Below are 22,354 nucleotides of genomic sequence, written 5' to 3'. Positions count from 1 at the left end.
AGGAGTGAATGCTATTTTCAGCAATATTTAACTTCTGTATGATTTTGAAATAGAAATCCATCCACAAGGTCATGTGGGGACAATACTACTGAGAGCTGCTGAGCTGCTGAGACCAGACTGGTCTCTCCCAAATCACAGGGGAGCAACTCCCTCATGAAATGTGCAAGGTGAACATGAAATGATACCATCTACTCCCTCTACACCTTCCCAAAAACATATTCAGAAGAAGAGAGAAAACTTTTGCTGTGTACTGCTTTCTTTAAATGTTTTTTGCAATAAAACTAATATGGACTCAAAAACTGTATTTGTATTTTTACATAGAAAAGACTGCTGAATTTGTAAGAATCTATTCATAGCTTTGTCCTTCTGCCATACTCTTAAAAACTCTTTTTAAAACAGTTTCTTTCTAGCTTTGATTGACTAGGAAACATGTACTTTCTCTTGGCTCTAGCTACTCACTGGATAAGAATCTTTATAGTTTTTATCATATTTTTTCCCTTGACATTCTTCAGTGCACTGAAGATGAATAATGTGCTGTAAAAATGCACTTCTGCATCTCTTCTGTCTCAGTATGTGAAAGTCCTTTTTTTATATGTAGACTCATTAATAAAAGCTTTATTTCTATATAAGAAGCATCATTCTGACCTAACTAATCCATGACCCAAACCCTACTTGACCAATGAAGTCTTTTTCTGAACTTCACATGGCTGTCAAATTAGTCTTCTGTCTTCCTTGGCTTAAGAACAAATAGTTCAGTTAGTGCAATACACAGTCACTCATCTGCAGTGGAAGAAGGCAAAATCTGCCTTAGGGTGCTAAGATTTCTTCTGCCCACCAAAAGTTAGTATCCAATATTGATAAGGACAAAAGAATCATTTAAGATCACATAACAAAGCTAAAAACTAGTACTAGAAACTAATCAAAATAAAGCTACAAGATAACCCTTCTTCAGAAAATACTAGAGTAGGAGAAAAGAAGGGATTCAACATTAAGAAGATGCAATGATCTAGAAAAATTATTTTTTACCTCTTCTAATCAAATTACTCCAATATGTTCTAAACGTCTGCTACAAAAACAATCAACTCTATCACCATAAGATTTCTCTTAAAAACATTTTTACTTATGTGGCGTATGCCCCTTGATCTGGGATTGAGATTTATACACATAGCTGCTAGTGCAGTGAAGAGAGACCATGATCTTTCATAGCCAGTTTAATTTTACTTTATAACCCAACCAATTTTCAGCATGATTTAGGGATTAGATGTTCTGTCAGGCTGAGCTATGTATCCAATAAAGCACAAGACTATTTTTTTGCTAAATCTTACTGGTGATATGGCCCTACCCTGGCATTTTTACCATTAATGTCACATGTTCTCTTTGGTGTGCTAACATCAGCAGCAGCCCACGACCAATCAGTGGGCTGGGCCATGCAATAAAACAGCCATGCCTGCTCACAGAAGCAGAGATGCTGCCTAGAGACTGCAACTTAAAGATCCTACTGCCTCATTTTTAAAACCATTTAAGTCTGGAGAGAGACAAAGAAGTACAATTTTATGTGATGATTCCTACTACTTACATTTATAGTGACAATTTATAAACTGCAAATTTAGCAATGTATGACACTTTGATTGATGAAGTTTGCTTTTTCAGAAGGTTGTACTCAGAAGACTTACACTGCCAAGAGCTAACATGAACTTCTCACCACGACAGTATCTTTGTAATGCTCTACCTGAACTAACATTAGGCATTACTTTGCTTTGTGCATCCCTGCATTCAATCAGTATCCTCACACAAGACAAGTATGACAGAGAAGTATACAGAATTCACTTCAGCTATTGAGGGGAGTGAGGATTTCTGACTACTCAGTTATTTAAGGGGGTAACTAAGATGCCATAAACAAGGAAGAACACATAATTCTGCTTCAAAAGCAGAGGAAGTACGGTCACAATCTCTGATCCTTAGGTCATGCTGAATTTTGGTCAATACTGATCTAAGTGTCTTGTAGAAAATTTGTGGCATAGGTAAAATCTGAACTCACCTTTCCCAATTCTAAGATAATTCTCTAATTAATGGGCCAGACTTTTCTCATTCCCTGAGGCACCATAGAACAAGTAGAAATAATATAAAGATTGCTGAGAAAAATGTTGCATACCATAGATTCCTACATTGCCTAATTAGGGTTGTTTTACTATGTCTTTTCACTACCATGACAGGGCAAACTGAATATAGAAGCAAATGCAAAATCCCTAACCTCTTATACTGTTCTCCATGGGTCTGCATCCTATAAGGAACCAGAATAACTCTTCAAGATGTAAAATAACTATAATAAAAATGCTCAAGATGCTGCACCTTTCATTGGGTCCATAATTAATTACAAGATGAAGCCTAATATAAGGTCCAGAATGATGTTTCTATCTGTTATCAGCTGAAGTGAGCAATCCTTATAAGCATTCACTGTGAGCATTCACACAGAAAAGTCACTTTACATGGGTTTTTCTAGCGTTAGTTTCCAAATTTCAAACTGATTTAATCACCTATAGTATGTACAACTGTCATATGTCAGGTCTTTGGAATTTAAATTCCTCATGCACATCCCTCAAACCTCAAACTTCAAAACTATTTTCTTTAGCAGTGCACCAGAAAGCACTACACAGTTTCCTTAAGATCCCAAACTACAGCTCAACCTGAGGTGAGAATCCATTTAATCATGACTTGCATATTCTCATCCCTCCTCTACATATTCTTTTACTGCTTTCTTCTTACACTTCCATTTCAAATTACTACTCCTTTCCACTCTGACATATTGTGTCTCATCAACTCCTTAAAGTACACTGGCAAAACATAAATCACAGGTAATTTTTTTTTCTATATCTAAACCAAATTTTTGCTATACTAAATTAATTACTGTCTAATGCAATTAACTGATTCATGCTCCGTCTTATTTTAGTACAGAATTTCTGAGTTTAACTCCATTTATAACTGCTGTCCATCATCATCAAAGGAACCGAGTCAGTAGACCAATATAGTGTATAGATGTTTCTATCTTATAAATAATTCAGCTTTTAACTGAACTTCTTGAGTTTCTTTTGAAGAGTGGGACCTATGATTATTAGGAGAGTATACTCTACTAATAAAAAAAAGTATATTTGTGTTCTTTTTGGAAAACACAGGGGATATGCAGGAAAATCATAGCACAATTGTGTCCTGTGATATTAGCTCATAAAGGTCTGTGACAAACGGCCCTCCAAGAACTGCTCAGTATGGAATCTGATACCAGCCTTCTGAATTTCTGGACAATGTATAGATTTTTCTGAGTTACAATTTAGCAGAAGAAAAATGATTCAAGAAAAAAACCCTGTGATGAACACCAAGGGAATTCCATCTATTTTCTCTACATTCCACATACATGGAATGCAAATATATCCAGAATTTTAAACAAGTTTGCAAGCAATGCTTAAGAAAAATGCATTCCTTAAAACTAAAATGGATTTTATCATTACAAGCCTCTGAATTCACTTCATCCACATTTTGTGCACTTACACACTCAATTTGTTTTTCATGCCAGCATATATACTGTGATTGCCTGGAGATAGTAGGATGACAATAGGTGAAGTCACACTTTATAAATAAATATATACACAGTGAAAGAAATAGCAAGTTTTCCAGCCTATCTTCCTGCATATGTGACTCTACTATTACTGTTTAATGAACTAAAATTTCCTATTTATTTATAATTAATTAGTACTACCTTTTTGATTTCACAGTAAAAAGAATTCCAGTGCATTCAGGTCCAAAAGGATTCAGGCACTCATTCCTGTTCTTTGTAACTTCAGCAGCAAGAATAATATATGCTTCATCTAATTTAACTGCAAATGACTCTTTTAGCATGAATTGTCTGTTTAAAGATAACGCACAGCAGAATTCTTAACTGCATCCCAGAAGTCATGCAGCACCAGGCAGATAAGATCACAGTGGTACCAGGGATGGCAAATGGGAAAAGCACTACAGGAAATGAACTCTTGTCAATAATCTCAAGAGAGTGCTATATTTAGGTCAATTGTACCTGAAATCGTTTGGTGGGGTAATTGCTCTTTGGTACAGACTCTGCTCTCTGAGCCTGTCAGAGTGCTTGTAGGTCCTCTGGATTGAATTCACCAATTTTCTTCCAGACTCATTTTCTAAAAATAAAAACAAACAAACAAACAAATAAGAAAAGTTTAATGAAGGACAGCAAGCTTACCAGAACACAGAAAATCACTCACATGTTATTTTAGATTTCAAAAATATGCTTTCAATGAATGCATTTAATACAAAAATATGTTTCAATATCCAACTGATTTCCTCAGTCCTCTAGAATATAATTTTATTCAATTATTCAGATTTTTTTACTTGGCCCTCCAAAGACTTCCCAGATCTACTGAATATCTAAGGTGATTTTGAGTGCTTTTGCTGATCAGGTAATAGTCAATGCAAAATCAGAATTGTTCTTAAATCTTCTGATGCATCCCAGTGCAACATTATTTTAGCTTTAATTCGGGTTGAGTCCTCATCTGAAAATATGGCTTATTGTTTAATAATTTAAGATGGTTCATTCATATGTGCAAAGGAATGTGACAAACTGAGTTTTAGAATCCAATCTATTGAGACATACTGATTTTTTACATCAATTATCTAGATTAATACAGATACCAGAAAACAGCACCTAGTCATTCTGTCTTATGATTTCTTAGAAATATTTTGCTTTGAAAGCACAAAGTGTCCAGCAGAATTATTCCTTCTTCCCATTAAAGAGTAAGTATTAACCAGATGAATTTTAAAGTAAGGAAAAGCCTTCTTTGGCAGCTATTCAGCATGCATTTACCTTCTACAGACATACAGCATCATATCTGTAGTCATTACTTAGTGCTTGTGATTAGCATCTACTGTAATTAAAGAAAGTCATGATGCAACTATACTGCTGAAGAATACACATGAACTTTTTCTTTAGAAAAACTACAAAGGGAATAAGATACACTACTGAAAGCTACAGTAGGTGCATCAGTTATTTTAGCTATTATTTCTTGTGAAGAACTTCAAATTCAAAGATACTCATTAAATGGAGTAGATGGCAATAACAGACGAAGTGTTAATGGGGCAGCAGTGGAGTGTGTCAGGAAAATGAAGAGACCCTGAGGGACTCACCATGCTGTTTATGCTCAGCTGAATTCAGCAGCATTACCATAAATCCTCTAAAAGATACTATATTCAATTCCTGATTTGCTACTTTTCAGGCAAGGAAATATTCTATGAGATTAAAAGATGGTACTATTTTCTATTAAACAAACTTTGCATGTACATACACTAAATATTTACACACAATTACTAAAACTTTTTTTTTTTTTTTTTACAATTTTATAAAAATAAAAAGAGGGTATTTTAATCTTCAAAATAATGAGTGAATCTATATGAAAATTTCAGAAATCATACCCAGGAACAGAGCCTTTAAACAAAAGAATCATAATTTCTCTCATAAAATTCTTTTATAATTTAAAGACAGAGTTTCAATATTAATTTCTCAAACACATAATCCAACTGGCTAAAATAAAATTATGCATAAACCAAATAACTTTCCATGAGAGTTCAAAATTCTCAATTTCTAGTTAGTAGCTGTTTTGGATTTTTTTTTTTTATTTTTTTTTTATTTTAAAGTGGCATTAGGAGGGAGTGAATTAATCTTAGGAAATATACATAAACCATTCATTCTGGTGAAAAATCAGTATGTTGTATACAGTTCTGCATGCATCTTTATGGTGACCTTATTGTGCCTTTGATCTTAGAACAAAACTTTCTCTACATAAGCATAGGTGGATTTATTGTTAAGGAGAAAGCAGCTGCAACACGCTGTGTAACTTCAACTATAAGCACAACTTCAGGTAAGAAATCATTATCTACAGAAGCAAGGCCCTAGCAGAACTGAGAGGCTCCAGGGAGGCTCCTGGTGCAGCAGCACCGCGGAGAGCGGCACCGCCTGCGTGTCCCAGCGCCCTGCTCCTGTGACATGGCCAAGGACCAACTCAGGCTTTTTTCCAGCCTTCTCCCAGCGCCATCACCTGCCTAAGACTTTTAATTCTTGGAAACAATGAGCACTAACAGATCTGAAAACTGGTTGTTCAAATACATCAACACAGACCTTGGGCTCCGACAATGCTGGCTTCTACTATGGGCTCTTGACCCTCCACTTCAAAGCCAAAGATCTCATATCCAAAGCAGTCACAAGGTTTTGGAGATTATCGTTTTGCATATATAATCAGAGCTTGCCTCAATAACAAATGCTTGGCAAATGCACACACAGCCATAGGCAACTTGCTTGCCACTGAGAATCCTGAAAAAGAAAGTCTTCATAGTTACCCATTCCTGTTCTACTAATGATAATAATGCTTTGTTTCAGGAACCCAAAAAACCCTTCAGTTACCCTTGCAGAAGCAGAAATAGGGTAAGCTGCTGAAGTACAGATTCTCCTTACTGCTTAGCACCCAAGCAAAGCACATTTAAAAGACAGATAAAATGTCATGGGCTCTGAGATGCCCTAAGCGATGCACTTTGCAAGTAAATGGCAAGAACACCTGGAATTGATACTTTATCCTTAGAAACAGTGGATAGTTTAGTAGCAGACAAGAAAATTCTCACAAAAAAGGTTACATTCTGACTGATGCTGAGAACCAGCAATTCCCAGAAAGGTCATGAAGAGCCCCCAGTTCTTATTATTCTTGAAGGTAAGGGAAAATCCTGAACCACTGAAATAAAATCACAGGAAAGCAACCAGCTCTCATGCAAATACTGCTGCCTTTAAGAGGTTGTGTACTTCCTCTAGTGTATTTCAACACTGGTGGTCACTTGAGTTATTTATGGCAATAATTTCCTCTAGTGTTGGTTTTTTTGTTTGTTTTTTTTTTTTTTTCTTTTTAGGCAAGAGGAAACAATTACAACTACTTCAAATACTTTGATAGTGTTTTAAAAAAATATTTAAATATTTTATATCACATGAGAATTTATGAGGTTATTTGTGATTATCAACAGATTTGGGAAAATAACAGTTTTACATTAATTTAAAGGCACTAAAGTCATGCTTCTGATTATTCAGAATAATGTATAAATAAAAATACATGGGCCTAGTCCCACTAATGCTGACATTAGACCAACACCTATCTCACTTTTCAGTGGAAGTAACTCCATAACCCAACGTCTAGAACCAACATTAAGTCAAAGGTCAAGAAATATAAATTTAAAAAAAAATAAAAAATTAAGTGAATAGCAAATAAAGTATTTTTTCAATCACAATATGAAGTTCTAAATAATCTGTGAAAACAAAGAACTTAAGGTGAAAAAATGTTTTCTCTATAATTAGGTTTGTGTATTACTTTCGTCCATCAACAACACACTTCAAACTAAAAAGTAAAAGTGCTTGTGAGATTTCACATTATCTTTCTGTAGATCTACTAATAGTCCTACTGCCAAACTTATAAAACTCTACCTATAAACAGAAAAGGATGATTAAGAAAAAGTGATCCAACATAAAAATACAGGAGCGTGAATGTCCCTCTTCGAGGAGAAAGATATCCAAAGTTGACATTTGGTGCTCTTGGAAAATTTATGAATCCCATCATTGAAAGCAGACAGTTGATGAGCATCCCTGTTAATACTGGATGCCAGGTTTCTTATGTGAAGTGTAGCTTAGGTAGGATTAATGGTTCAAAGGATCAGTTGCTGTCCACCAAGGATTTAAAACTAATGACGAAAATACGCAACTGGCACTGAGGGGACCTTTTGGAAAATCTGTGTGCATCCCTTGTATGGTAGATAAACAGTTATCCCCTGACTGAGGCCCCCTGGAGAAAGTGTGAAACAATGCACTAATACCTGAGTGAAAAAAACAGGGGGCTCTCCTAAGTGCAGAAGGTAACGAGGATGGTGCACACACAAAGTGTTTGCAGTGTTACTGGCTCTTGCAGTGAACACTGTGTCCACTTCCAGGACAAGGTGAAATTTGAAAATTGCCTTTAAGTAGGAGGACGGCACACAGGACTGCACCTAAAAGCCCTACTATAAAGGAAAAAACATTAGGAGAAAGGCTATTACATTAAAAGCTGTTGATTTGGAGGCATTTCCAAGGTCAGCATTTAGGTGTGCAGATTTCACCTTCTAAAACAGTGTTACCCAAAAAGCCAGAGCAGAAAATCAGGGGACAAGTAATCAAAACAACTTGCCAATGACTAAATTAAGTGTAGGACAGAGAATTGATCTGCCTTTCCAGATCTTTCCTGCTGTCTTCTGAAGAAAACTGGAAGCAGTGATGGCATCTTAAGGTAAAAAACACAAACAACTAGACAAACGGAAGTATGAAACAAATAACATTAACCTACAGATTACAGACCTACACACTGCAGACTATGAACTACATACAGCAAGAGATATTCTCAGATTTAGCTTTACCCTCCTACACCGACAACGACTGGAGAGGAGTTCTATTATCAGCAAACACAGCAAAGCATTCTGTGGCAAATTTGGGCAGGGCTGTTCACAGTCTATTGTGCACCAATGCCAGATCCACCTAATGACTACAGGTGAAAGCACCAAGCATCTACTGGTTCTTCTGTGGGCTAAGGCCTATTTCTGCCATCCCTTGCCACAAGTTAAATTTGTATTCTCTCTTGTTTAATTCTTAACTGAAATCACTTAGCAGCAATATTATAATTCAAGCAATAAAGTAAAAGGGCAATACTGCAACATAAAGGAGCACAGAATTAGCATGACAGAGACAGAGCCTGGTCCAGAAAACTGTATTTGCACATTGGATCCATATTCAGTGCCTCAGTTTGATGGCGACTTAAAAGGTCCCATGCTATAACTGAGCCATGTCTAAAAAAATTTGACACATCTTTTAAGCCTAATGAGCAAAGATGTAGATATATTAAAGAGAGACTGATCAATATACAGTTACTGATCTTTGTGTTCCAGCACCCATCTACTTACAAATGGGCAAGGAGGAAGGGCACACAGAAGATTTACTTCTATTTTGCCATATCAAATAAGCTTGATAGAGCAGTGGTATTTTCATACATCACTCTGCTGAAATCTGCTTTACCATTGTCAGCACAGAAAAGAAACACGTATGGGGAGAATCTTTCACTGTCATACTCTGTCACCCCAACAGCTGTCACTTGGAAGCTGCAAGTTCTTCTGTCCCTTGGCCAGTAGAAATTGATGTATCTGACTCCTTTTAAAAATAGTAATGTATATGAAGATACTCAATATTACAAGAAACAGATAAACTATGTGTAACAATTAAATGCAAAAGAAAATCTGTGTTATTACTATACTGATTTTTGTCACACATATATAAGAAGTACTCCTCTCAGCATTTTTGTAGCACATCATATAAGCTAATGCTAAAATACCATTCTGGACTTGAAACTTACCATTATGTATACTCAGTAGCAATGAAAATACATCACAGAAAGAACTGTTGTGAATAAACTTACTGTTTCTTTGTACAGTACTCACAAAAATTTGCCTGAAATGCAAATAATTTCTATTTTAGTGACATTTGACAAAAAAAAAAAAGAAGTCTAAATAATGTTTACAAACTAGCCTATATGTAGGAATATACTTACAGGATGATACATCCCGAAAGAAAAAACAGTATTTACTACTAGTTATTCATTGCCCTTCAATTACTCTGTTGTTACAAATACTGACTAATCAAAGAGTAAAACTATACATGACTATTCACACACTAAGAATAATTGTTCTTAAATGTAACCAGAAAGGATAACTCTCCTGTAAGGCTGACATTTGTCTACACAAACAATTGTAAAATACTGGAGAAAACTGAATATGGTTTTACTGATAGAATTTCATTGCAGATTATTTGTGAACAGATTAGAGCACTAAATTAAATCCCAAAATGCATTTATAGTCAAACCTCACCATGGATGTTAAAGCATGTTAAAGCAATTTATGGTTTCAGACTATCTCTCCGATGACCTTAGCTCAGAAACCCTTTCTTCTTTCCCCCCTACATTCACTAGTACTGCCAGGTAAGAGAACAATAACTGGCATCACTAATTAAAGCAGTGCCCCAGATGCAAAGATAGGGTATCCCACTGCAGACAGACAAGGCAACAGTTACAGAACATAACACAGAACCTCCAATAGCAAATAGACAAGAAATCAAAATATGCTTATGAACACATGCATTAAGAGGACAAAGCTTTGACCTCCTCTGATGCTGGCATACAGGACCTCAAATGGGCCATGGGATATTCTCAGGGCAAGTTTCTACAACAGACTCACTTCCAATAGTGTCAAAAGCAGAAAAATAAGGTGGGTTGATGTATCAGCCACAGTGGGAACTGCATATCGAAGAGCTGTACTAGCATATTAGTACTGTGAATGTAAAGCATTCATGAATGGAAGAGTAATCTGCAGAAGCAGATACACCAACAGGTGTACAACTTGCCCCAAAGATGTAAAAACTATATCATTATTGAGATATGCTTAGAATTCATTATCTAATACATTATAGCATGTTTTACCCCTGTACTGATAAATTTGTATCAAAAGGGAAATCAAAAATGCTTGACTAGCCAGTATACCAGGTGTTAAATAAATAACATATGGATTAACAGATATTGCAACATAAGACAAGCTTAAATTCTATTTAGATGCAAAAATATTTTAAGGGTGTAACAAATAGAGGTGTTAGCTTAAAAGAAAATGTAACAAAAAATACCCCACAGGATACCTAACATTTATAAATGGCAGGAGGAAACTTCTGCCCTTTAATCATTTCCCCTGAATTACAGAACTTCTCACACTCATTGTATTGTCCAAGAACTTAAGGTTTCTCAGTGGAAACAAGCAAGCGTTGGTGATTGTGCTGAATGGAAAACCATAAACAGGAGCAGATAACGTAACACTGTGTGGTGCCAGAGAAAACAATGGCTTTTGCAATGGGCACAGAGAAGCAGATCAGGTAAGACACTCTTCCCTTTAAAGCAAATTTGTTTAAGATTTATAGAAAGTGAAAGTGAGACAGAAAAATATTTTAAAATAGTCAATGGTATCTTGCAATAGGCTCAGCCATGGGGGACAGTCAGCTCCCTGTCACATGTCAAAAGGTCTTCTCAAAATGAATCTAAAAGTAAAGCATGAGATGGGCACCCTCTCTCCCCTAGGTGTGAAGGATAGAAGGGAATGTAAGAGACATGAGAAATTAAGAGTCAATGCTGAAATGCTGAAGACTACATCTGCACTGGCAAGCAAAAAACACAGAGCAAAGCAAAGAGACAAGCCACGAGAGATGAGGGAAAGAGAACAAGATGTCTTTAGGGACAGGTCACTGGGAGAAGTTGGAAGAAAAGCATGGATGGGTGTCAGAGAAAATTAAATCAGATCTTAAAATTCTTGTTGAGAAAGATAATGAGATGTGTAAAAAGTGAAAATTAAAATGGAGTAAGAGAAAGATTTATTAAAATATCAAGTTCAGAGTTAGTGGCAAGAAGGCCACCAGTTGAACATTTTCCATGACTTGGAATATTTTGACTTCTACACTAAACCATTAAGGTGATTCCTATGTTTACAGTTGCTGTGTTAGATGCCAGTATTATCCAAAACCAGTCTGCATAATGTAATAGCTGATCACTATCCCCAGTATATCCCAGACCATCACTATAATTAAGGTAATGGTATCAGGCAGCTTTTTCTCTTCACTCAGCAAGATTCAAAAGCTGTTCACTGCCATATTTCAATGCTCTAGTCCACTGCCTATTGTTTTAATTTCTTTCTTTAGAGTTCATTGTTTTGTGACAATGAATTTGAAAAATAGTTAAGAATCTCCACGGTTTTCTCTTCTTTAATGCAGGTCTCATTCCCACCAAGGAAATAATTTTCTACATCCAGGTCCTGACTAAAGACACAGAGGTTGAAAACCTGCCCTTTTTCTACTAAAAGTCCAAGGCAGGTATGGGTTGTTTTGTTACAGATGCTGTGAAATCTAACAGTAGATTCCCCTCAGGGGGCTGAGTTGCCACTCAAATCACAACAGAAGAGTGAGATTGTAGCAAGAGGAACAATCAAAAGGCTGCCATAGGGGACACAGATGAGTCCCTAATATCCCTGCAAAAGGAGTATCAGCCAGGGCTCAGGTATCTTTCTTGTACCTCAGCTTTCCAGAATAATGATGAGATGCAAAGATGAACTACAAACTTCTGTCTCCAGTTCTTCAGCCTTAAACCTTGTTTATTTTCATATAAATATTTTCAGTGACTCTCTGAAACCCAAATTCTCAAAAGATTTACATGTCCAAGAACTTTTGAGGTTCTGAAGTTTAATGTCTTAAGTGATTCCCTACGGAACACTTAAGATTAGGAGCAGTATTTAACAGCAGTACTCAAAGTATGTTGGAAAATCTCTTACATATGACTAAAACCAAGATGTATTTACAACAGGTTTCATCTTGGTCCCACTTAAGACTAAAAAAACCCCCTATTTTTAGTAAATGACAGCAGCATAACATCCATGAATTTAGGTAAGACACTCAGAACGTCTCCCCTTGCACTACCCAACTACTCGAGGAGTGTATCAGCAGTTTAGACTGATTATCCTCTTGTTGCCATCCATTAGTGTTGATATACAGTTCTAGTACTGAAATGAGGATGTCAGGCCCTAAAACAACTGGCAGTTTAACATCATCAGCTCAGACCTCTGATTTTTTTTTCTCTCTATTTTAGATTATCAGCCCTATTCTGGATCATACATTTATTGCAGAAACTCAAAGGACTTCTCACCCAACTTCTCCTAGAGGTTAATCAATAAACCTAATTTAAAAAAACCTGCAACCTTCAATCATTCACTTGTTCAGGACTTTCAGTAATATCAATTGCAAGAAGGAGAAACTCTCAATTTGCCATGATGGAGAAGTCTCAAGAAATATTAAAACCAGATTGTTTGGCTTGCCAGGCAGACAGCAGCATAACAGCACATCTGAGTCACAGCAGCCAGGCATCTCCATGTGCAAAGTCAGTGACAGCCCAAGCAGCTGTGACTGAAAAATGTCAACAGGATTCCAAAAATGTGTTGGTTCAGGTTTGGGGGAAGTACAAGCACAGCAGCAACCTACAGGTGTTCATCCCTGTGTGATTGTGTTACAAGAGCAAGGAGAAGCACCAGGGGCTCAGAACCAAACATGGTGAATGAGACAAGCACAAACTGTCACATGGACAGCAAAATGCAAAAGCAGTAAGGCAGAGGGAAGAAAAGATTATGCATATCATGGCATATGTTACCTATAATGCAAAATTTCAGTATGCAATTCTTATTTACAACACACAAAACACCCTTCATTGAAATCTGTGAACTTGTCAATACAGAAGTCATTAATGTTTTCTTTTTAAAGAACTGATTTATAAATGACAGAGTATATTTCTTTCTAAAGAGCTGATTTGTAAATGACAGAGTACATTTCCATTGTGAATGACTTTTTATTTAAAAAACTATTTAAAATGTACATTCATTTTCATTTAAAATAAACAAAATATGTTGTAATGCAAAAAGGTTGAGAAAAAAACCAAGCTCACATTGCTGTCAATAAATATCATGAGACATCTGAAAATCTTTAAATAGTTGAAAGGTTAAGGAAATCTAAAAATATGAATGGAAATGAGAAAACTATTTTTCATCTACTTTCCCAAGCAAACACAAAGTACAAGAAAACATGCAAAAAATTGCATTAACAAACTTCAGTAACTTCTCTTAATCACAAAATCTAGTCATGAATAGGCTGCTACCATAAGGTAAGACAGGTTGCAGACAGTCCTTTATGTAAAAGCAAATGTCAAAAGAAAAGCTCTGATATTTAGTTGTGGGCTCCCACTTTTCACATAGGCATTTCCTAAATCCATGTTTGATGAGCTTCTCCAGCTATAAATTCTGTAAATTCCCTCTGGAGCAGTGCAGAGTGTGCTTCATGAAAATGTCATCTGCCAGCACTGCAATTACTCACACTCCAGCAATCATGTGCACAATGCAGAATGGGTCGAATTCAGGTGAGAACGAGAACCAGCAATCAAGCCTCTGGAATTGAGAACAAAGCCATTTTCTTTCATTTGCCATCAACACAACCATCAAGGCCTTAATTACAAGGCAAGTGTCAAGCCTGGCTGCTGAAAGGCTTATTATTATACAGCTCAGCTTCAAATCAGTTTTGTATTGATGAACTGCAAAAATGAGGAAGCCAGCTTAGCCCCACAAGAAAAGAAACAGGGACTAACTGATTATGTGATTGGCAGGGAAAAACAAGGACATACAAAAATACATTTTTAGATAGTGAAAGAATTAGTGAACAGTACACCTAAAATCTTCCTATAAACATATTTTCTAACTCAATAGCAAATCTGGGTTGTCTGATAATTCAAAAGACACCTTTAGTTGAGATCAGTATATTATCCACAAAAGAGACTGCAAAAGGTCTCTCTTTAGGTCATGCATTCTGTTTTTCAGACATTTGCATTTCTGTTTATCTGTGAGTGTTCTCATTGTCCCCTTATATCTAATTGCTTGTCTTTACCTTGAACATAAAGATATTAAGAGAACTGAACACATATTCACAAGCCCTTGCCCAAAAATTATCTATTCACATCAAATTAGCTGTCTCCATATTGAACAGCAGATGAGAAATCATAATTTAGCCAGCAACAGGATTTATATATGTTGATTCAATTGAATTATCAGTAAGTACCTCATTGTAACCATAAGACAAATATCCCCTTTTACCATTTCCTATTTAAGACTTTAAATCACGACAAATAAGGACTGAACTGTTAGAAGGAGGCCTGCATTTGGAACTGGCTGTTGAGACAATATTACTGTCATCATAAGTGTTAAACCTTGTTTTGCCTTTTGAGTTTTTAAAACCCATATTTTGACTAAGCTTCTGCATGTTTTATGTAACTAGAGAAATATGTGATGGCTCTTGGTCTGCCTTTTTGATATCTAAAATGAATATGCACATGTATAACAGAAAGAAAACCACTTAGGTCAGGGAACATTTTACCATCAATTTTAAGCATTTTACCTGAAACATATTGCCCAATCCAGTAAATATACAACATACATTTTTCCTCTTGCAGCATATCATATCCTGAAAATTTCAAAGGCTCATGCTTCAGCAAGATATTAAAGAATTTGAAATCAATGACATGAGAAAATAAACATTAAGAAAGAAGATGAAGGGACACAACAGCAGCAGACACCTTTCTTTTGTCATTCACTTTCATTGGTTATAAGCTGGATTTGTTTCCATTTGATATATAGATATTATATACAATACATACAAAATTAAATACTCAAAAGTTAGGAAGTAACAGAACAATTTACCTGCTGAAAAACTTCTGATATATTTGAAAATAAAAATAAAATTTTTAAAAAAAAGAAAAACAAACAAACAACAGAAGAAAAAAAAAACAAAACAAAACAGAAAAACACCCCACCAGATTAAAAATTGCTGATGATTTTTTGTTTTAAGAGGGAAAAAAGTAGTCAGGCTTCCATGCCATGTATTTGAAACATATTCAGGTAGTTTCAACAGAGTTTAGGTAATTTTATGGTATCTGTATCTATCTGCACATTTTGAGATCTAAGAATTTTTTAACATTTTTTTTTCCATTTCCATTGAAAGACAAAGTACTAAATAGATATTTCCCATTCTGTCTAGATACAGGAATAGTGTAGAAAACTCTTATACAAGCTTTATTAGTTTCAATTTTCTTCAGCATTAGTTTCACTATTTGTAGTTATATTACTTCTTCCTTCCAAGGAATTTAAAAGTCCACTTGATTAATTTCTATCAAGCACCATCCGTTTCATTTATAAAGAAGTCTTCACCTCTTCAGATCAATATCAGGTTCTAAATCACAAGATATATTATTGTATCACAAATATGCATACAAGTCTTGTCTTACTTAGAAACAGCTGGCAGAACATTGTTATACTTCTTCAGTATCAAAAAAGGAAGTAAAAGAAGGAAACTTTTAGGCCTATATGTTGTTGAGTGACTGTGAACACAGAGAACAACCAAGTATCAAGGACTGTGTATGTCACACAATGTGCTGAAAGCATATGAAATGTACCTAAGCAGAAAGACTACTGAAAAATTTCATCCACACAAATTGTTAAAGAATCCCATGCTGGCTATCCAGATCAGAAGATTGATGCATTATATTTGAAATCTAAAAGTGAAAAATATTTAGGCAATTGTTAGAGGAAACATTGGTAAGTATATGGAAAACACAGTGGTTTCTTAAAGAGTAAGAAAAATTGAACTGGTACCAATGGCTTATCAGAAGTTTACTGGCATAATTTGATTTTCTTGATCTGGTTAGACTGCAGTATCTCAAATCCTTGTTTTTTTAAGGACAGGGAAAAGATACTTTCATATCAGCATTTGTTGAAAAGGTTCACATTGTTGTGTCATATGCTCTGTATACTCAGACACCCAGATATCTTGCTGCAGAACTGAACAGGTTCTAAGAATAAAATGAAAAGTAAAACAGATACTGGTGACAGCCCATTCTGTGGAACCCATCTCTGAATGTCCTTTCAAAGCAAACAGTTCTCCTAATAATATAGATTATTTACAGGAATAAGTTAATATTATTCTGAAGTAAGCCTTTAAGAAAGTGAATTAGAATTTTTAGATGTAGCCAAATGATTTAGAAACCTACTTTGTTTTCTTCAATTTAGAAACCTACTTTGTTTTCTTCAAATGAACTCAAGGTCTTACAAAGAGCACAACAGAATATATCCATACACTGAATTGCAGTAATTTCAGAAATACTCCTGTTTTGAGGGACTAAAAAGAGAAGACAGTAAGAAAATAAAGGAGTGACATAAAATATTAATATAATGGCATAACTGACATTCTTACATATTTATTATCACATGCCTTGCTTTCCTGTATAGGTGTAACACCTCATTTCAGAGCTCCTATTTTTTCCCTCCTTATCCTCAGCAAAAAAGAAGAGTTTTCTTCAGAAGCAACAGACTTCTACTCTGTATATATGTTGAAAGAATTGCATGAGAAAACTGCTTCTTGAAGTTCATTTACAAATGTATTTGTAGTCCATGCAATTTAGAGGGTTCTTCACATGTTAGCAGTTAAGCAATTGCCTAAGAATCTTGCTAGAGTAACAAAACAAGTCCAAGACTCAAACCACTACCTTCTGTCACTCTGCCAGTACAATACTGGTTATCTCTGACATCCAACACACAAAATATTATTGCAAATAGCATTACCTAACTACTACCTGGTAATAAAAATGCCTATGAAAGAATGTAAACAGAAGTAGTTCTCCAGCTAAACAGTACAATGAACAAAAACAAACAAACCCAAACTTCTTTTAGCAAAAATTTAGTACCTTTCATATGACTCAACTTATTTTTAACCTTAGAAGTAAACAGGCATACTTGGGGTAGGAAGGGAAAGGGAGACCTTCTCTGTGTAATTTGAGGAAACCACCTACAAAAAATCCAATGGAATACTGCTTGCCCACATTAAAATTGCCACCATGGCAGGGGAAAAAAAAAAGTTTACATTGAAGAGGACAATTGCTGTTCTAAAAATAATTTTCATGTATGTGTTGTTTACAATTATTGCAACAGTGCATTCCTACAGTTAGGACTGCACCAATATCCACTTGGCAGGCAAGAAGAAATCATACTGAATACTGAGGAATTGCAAGCCAACACCTTTCATGAGCAAACGTTTGCATAAACTTGTGTGAGCTATTGGCATTTCTAAACTTGAGTTTTATCATCTAACGTATCAGAATAAAGAAGAACTTCTTAGTTGTTAAATTTACACAGAAAGTCACAAGAAAAAAAAAAAAAAGAAAAAGAGGATTAACACTCTTGATTGTTTCCAAAAGCCTTCAAGAATCTATGAGATATGTGGAGTTCACAAAAATACTCAGGAAGAAAGGAGGAAATGGAAAAATCGATAATTTGTTACTTAAAATTGTTGGAAGGGCTTAATACATACTTAATTCGAAAAGCTTGTGATGGTTACTTGTGGCCTGTGTGCATTCATACATAGATGATATTGAGTTCCTGAGATGATTGTTACCATTGAAAAGACAAGACCCTGTTATGATTTCTTATGGTGGACAACAAAGGCTACCCAACACTTTGGACAGCCTTGATTATTCCATACTCTCTAGTTATTAGACGAAAGGACAACAAAAATCCATCCTCTGGAGAAGATCCTGATGTGAATGGAAACACAAAGATGGGGCAATGCTACCACTAAGGAGAAATGCTAAGGTATAAATCCAGCAAAGTGCCTGAGATAATGAAGTTTCTAAATTATCCACCAAACTCATTCAGTCAAATTTCTTTCATAAAAATTTATAAGGATTTTATGGCTAAATTGGATCTTTACATGATAGAGCTCAAAAGCAGCTCTAATTCCAAAGGTCACAATTTCAGTATGCAATTACTGCATGGACCAGAAAGGTGTCTATCATATAAGTTTTAGATTGGCTAAGATTATTTTTTTCCCATTCTTTTCTTGACCAATTTCTTATTTTTCAGTAGCTGATAAAAGCTTAACCATTTACCGCAGTACATACAGGACTTTGACTTCTCTATAGAAAGCCTGATATGCATAGCAAAACACACCTTTTCCTTTATTCTCACTCCTAAATGGTAGAAATTCAGGAGAACCCAGTACACCTTAAAATAAGAGAGCATGTTAGGTCTATATCTCTGATTTGAGTATCAGAGGATGGTAATTTAATATGCTCACTTATTTCAAAACTGATAATAATAAACAATAACTCCAAAGCAAGATAAGCAATGCTGATATCCCTTATGAACAGGTGCTACCAGATAAACTTTGACAGGTTCAATGGGACTAAGTAATGTCCCAGAGAATACAGGCAGATGTGATTGTAACCACATAAGCTCTTTTTCTTGCAGTATTTTCTCTCACCTCATGATATCTCTGATTTCGTACTTTTATAGCTAGACAACAAAAATTTGAAAATCTGCAAAGGCTGAAAAACTCTCAATGATCATTATTTATGACCATTAATAGTGGAAGATAATGCAAGCTGAATACTTATCCATAGCTTTATATGGACATAAAGTAACCAGTTCCCTTCATGTTTTCTGAAATCAATACTGGTCAACTTCCCAGCTTTCCAAATGTGTTACTTCAGAGTTAACTATCATTTACTGACATTGCATGTATCTTTCTTCCTTGTTAATTCATTCTCTTGACTCAGAGATCTGCATAAATAGAGATGCACAGAAAAAGAAAAGTGTATGAATTCATGTAAAGTGCAACATGAAGGTTCATGTTTCTCTATACTATCAAGTAAAAAACATAGGTAAGTTTCAGGCTTTGTTTCTGACATCTTTCTCAGACTTCCAATTTACATTACTGGAGGTAGAACCACAGTTATGCTAATCTAAGGCATATAATTTCATATTAATTCCAGCTATACTGCATTTTCACCTTTGTACTTCTGGAAAAATAAATTCTTTTGCCATTAATTTATTTCAGGAATACACATACTTGCATCTTTTCTCTTTCTATAGAAAGTGACATGCTGCTAATTGTAAAAGTATTTTGTAAAAGTATTTATTGTAAAGCTACCTCTTACAACAGAGTCCATCCATTGTTCAACATTTTATTCTTCATCCTCTAAAAGGTAGAAAAATATCTGGATGGAAAAATTAACAAAAAGATAATTGGTTTTTGTGGGAGTCCAGGGTATTTCCCTGACTCCTTTGGGGATGCAAAAACCCCCATGGCAGACCCCTCTGAGACCCCCAAATGGTGCCCAAGAGCTGCAGGGGCTGGATTTAGCTCCTTGGGAGAGTTTGCCAACACTGAGGGAAGAATTGCAGAACGTGAAAGCTAGCAGAGTGTAAATTAGAATATTAGAATGTAGAATAAGTAGGTTTTTAGATTGTTTATATTAAGGGCCATGTGGTCAAGATGGAGGAACCTGGGTGTGGTGGGCTTCTTCTTCCTTCTTCTTCATGTCATCCATGTTGGGGAGGCATCCTGGGAACCACAGATTGGATGGGGAAAGAACTGGACATTGTAAAGAGATTGCATGGCATTGGAAAAGGTCTGTAAACATTGTATACGTAGTTTTAGGTATAAAAGATTTGGCACAGCCCGCCTGGGGGCAGTTCTGTAATGGTCGCTCTGCAGAGCGGACCTGTGTCGGGCTGATTGAAACCTTTCAGAAGATAAGATAAATAAATAGCCTTGCAACAACACAAGGTCGTCTCAAGAAGCTTTCTTGCTGGGAACTCCGAGAGAAGCCAGACTCCTGACCACCTGCATGTCCTCTCTGAGGAGGTCTCACGCCTAGAGAGACCCTCGAGGTGGGACAGTTTTGACATCGTTATGATTACAGCATTATTTCTTGAATAGAAAAAACCCAAAATCTATTTTTAGGAAAGTCAACCTTGGGATAAATCCAGTGGATTTAGGAATTTCTAGACTTCTCATCTCTGAAAGCATCTTTTTCCTTGATCTTTCCTGTTTGATCCCTGTGTCAAGTTGCACTGTTCCACAACAATGGCAGTTTTGACAGCATGTGACTGGAGACAGGAGAGACGAAACACAGCTCAAATTGCACATCAGCAGTAAAGTCAGGAACTGGCACCACAAGTGGGCTTTCACAGAGCAGAAGGCAATGGGACAGGTAGGGAGATCACAGCAGACCTCACCAGAAAAGTTATACTCTCTGGGTACAGTGCAGTCTTTCAATTATGCATAGCATAATCCTCAAAACCAGAAAATTTTGGTAATCCATAATGAGGATGACAGATACAACTGGTCTAACCTCTATGCAAAAACAAGTGTCAGAAGGATGAACATTTTCCAATCAGCAGAGAAACACATTTTCTTACCTAATGAAAAAAATTTAGTGAAACTTGAATACAACTAGATTGTTTCTAGGGATAGGAAGCAGGTATCTTCAGTACACAGCAATTCTGTGCAGATTTCTGTCTGCACAGGGGAATTCTCTCCCTGCCTTACCATGGCAAATTTAGCTTTGTTGTTCTTCATCCAATTTTGAATGCTTGATAGCAGAATTGACAAATTAATGAGAATGTCTCTTATGAGATATACTGACCAGTATGTTTTATGGAGGCACTCTGATGGTTCTGAGGTATCATTATACACCACAACATGTGTACTTGCTAAGAAGACTAGTACAGGAATCTAGTACGTGATGAAGAGTAAAGACATGAACTACTGAACTATGAATTTCTATGGAGTACCTTGACAGATGAGGCAGACTAGCATCTGACCAATTCAAAGGTATTCCGATCTAAGAAGTACTTTTTTCTTTGACTTGATCAACCTAAACAGTAATTTCCATCATAAAACTTAGAAGTTGCAAGAGCAGTTCTACTTGTAAGTCATTTCAGTGGTATTAAGTGGCATCTATGCAAAAATGAGATATATGCCTCCTTCTGGACAGTGGTTATCAGTCCAAGAAGTCTTCTGAAGATACAGTAGAGAAGAAATACAAAACAAGAAAAGCAGAATCAGTTGTGAACCCTCTGAAATCACAGCAGTGGATATTTTAGTTGGAACACTACCGATGCAACAAACATTTTTGGCCTATGTGAAGAGTTTACAGTCACAGATAAAACTGTATTTTAAAAATATGCATTTGGTCATTTACTCCTTCCAAAGTCCCAATTTAACAATTTCATCAATTCAGTTCCTCTGGCCAAATCAGAGGTAATAACTTAGTACTTCTTTGCCTACTGTGACATGACATCATTCATCACACTACCAGCCTAGGATGGGATTACATGCTGGGAATGATATGTCAGAGTAATCTTCAATGTTCTAATACCAGACCCTATAGCAGGAACTTTAAGACATGAAACCTCTGGGAACACTCTCAAGCCCACTGTGACTCCCTGCAGGGCAAAGGGAATCTCTTTCTTTTCTTTTTTTTTTCCTAAACAATTTCATAGAGACATCTTTATGAAATTCTCTGATACCAACATTTCCTTTAATATTTCCTTTTTTTCACAAGCTCACTTTTTACAGGATCATTGCATTTACAGAAAAATTCCAGTTATTCAGGCTTAAAGAGACCTCCCTTCTCCATTCAGGGTAAATACTGAATCCCAACCACACTGCTCAGTGATTTTTGTCAGCTGAGTCTTGAAAACCTTCAAGGATAAACATCTACAGCTTCTAAGGGCAACCTGTACCAGAGCTGGTTTTTGTTCATTCTTACAACATTTTGTACCCACAAAGCTGAGATGT

At 35.9% G+C, this 22,354-nt stretch overlaps 1 protein-coding gene and 1 pseudogene across 1 annotated transcript in view; one reads left to right on the top strand and one right to left on the bottom strand.

Annotated features, from left to right (window-relative positions):
• MYT1L (myelin transcription factor 1 like) overlaps nt 1–4,148 on the bottom strand; it is a 223,116-nt gene extending 218,968 nt beyond the window's left edge. The window contains exon 1 of the mRNA XM_056488499.1: nt 4,064–4,148. The gene's annotated coding sequence lies outside the window, so the exon portion shown is untranslated. The remainder of the gene's footprint in view (nt 1–4,063) is intronic.
• The window catches only part of LOC130250534 (uncharacterized), a 98,233-nt pseudogene that overhangs the window by 25,961 nt on the left and 49,918 nt on the right, over nt 1–22,354 (top strand).

The sequence above is a fragment of the Oenanthe melanoleuca genome, chromosome 3, assembly GCF_029582105.1.
Source record: "Oenanthe melanoleuca isolate GR-GAL-2019-014 chromosome 3, OMel1.0, whole genome shotgun sequence".
Taxonomy (NCBI): Eukaryota; Metazoa; Chordata; class Aves; order Passeriformes; family Muscicapidae; genus Oenanthe; species Oenanthe melanoleuca.
Note: the sequence above shows the minus strand (reverse complement) of the source record. Positions and strands in the feature narration are given on the sequence as shown.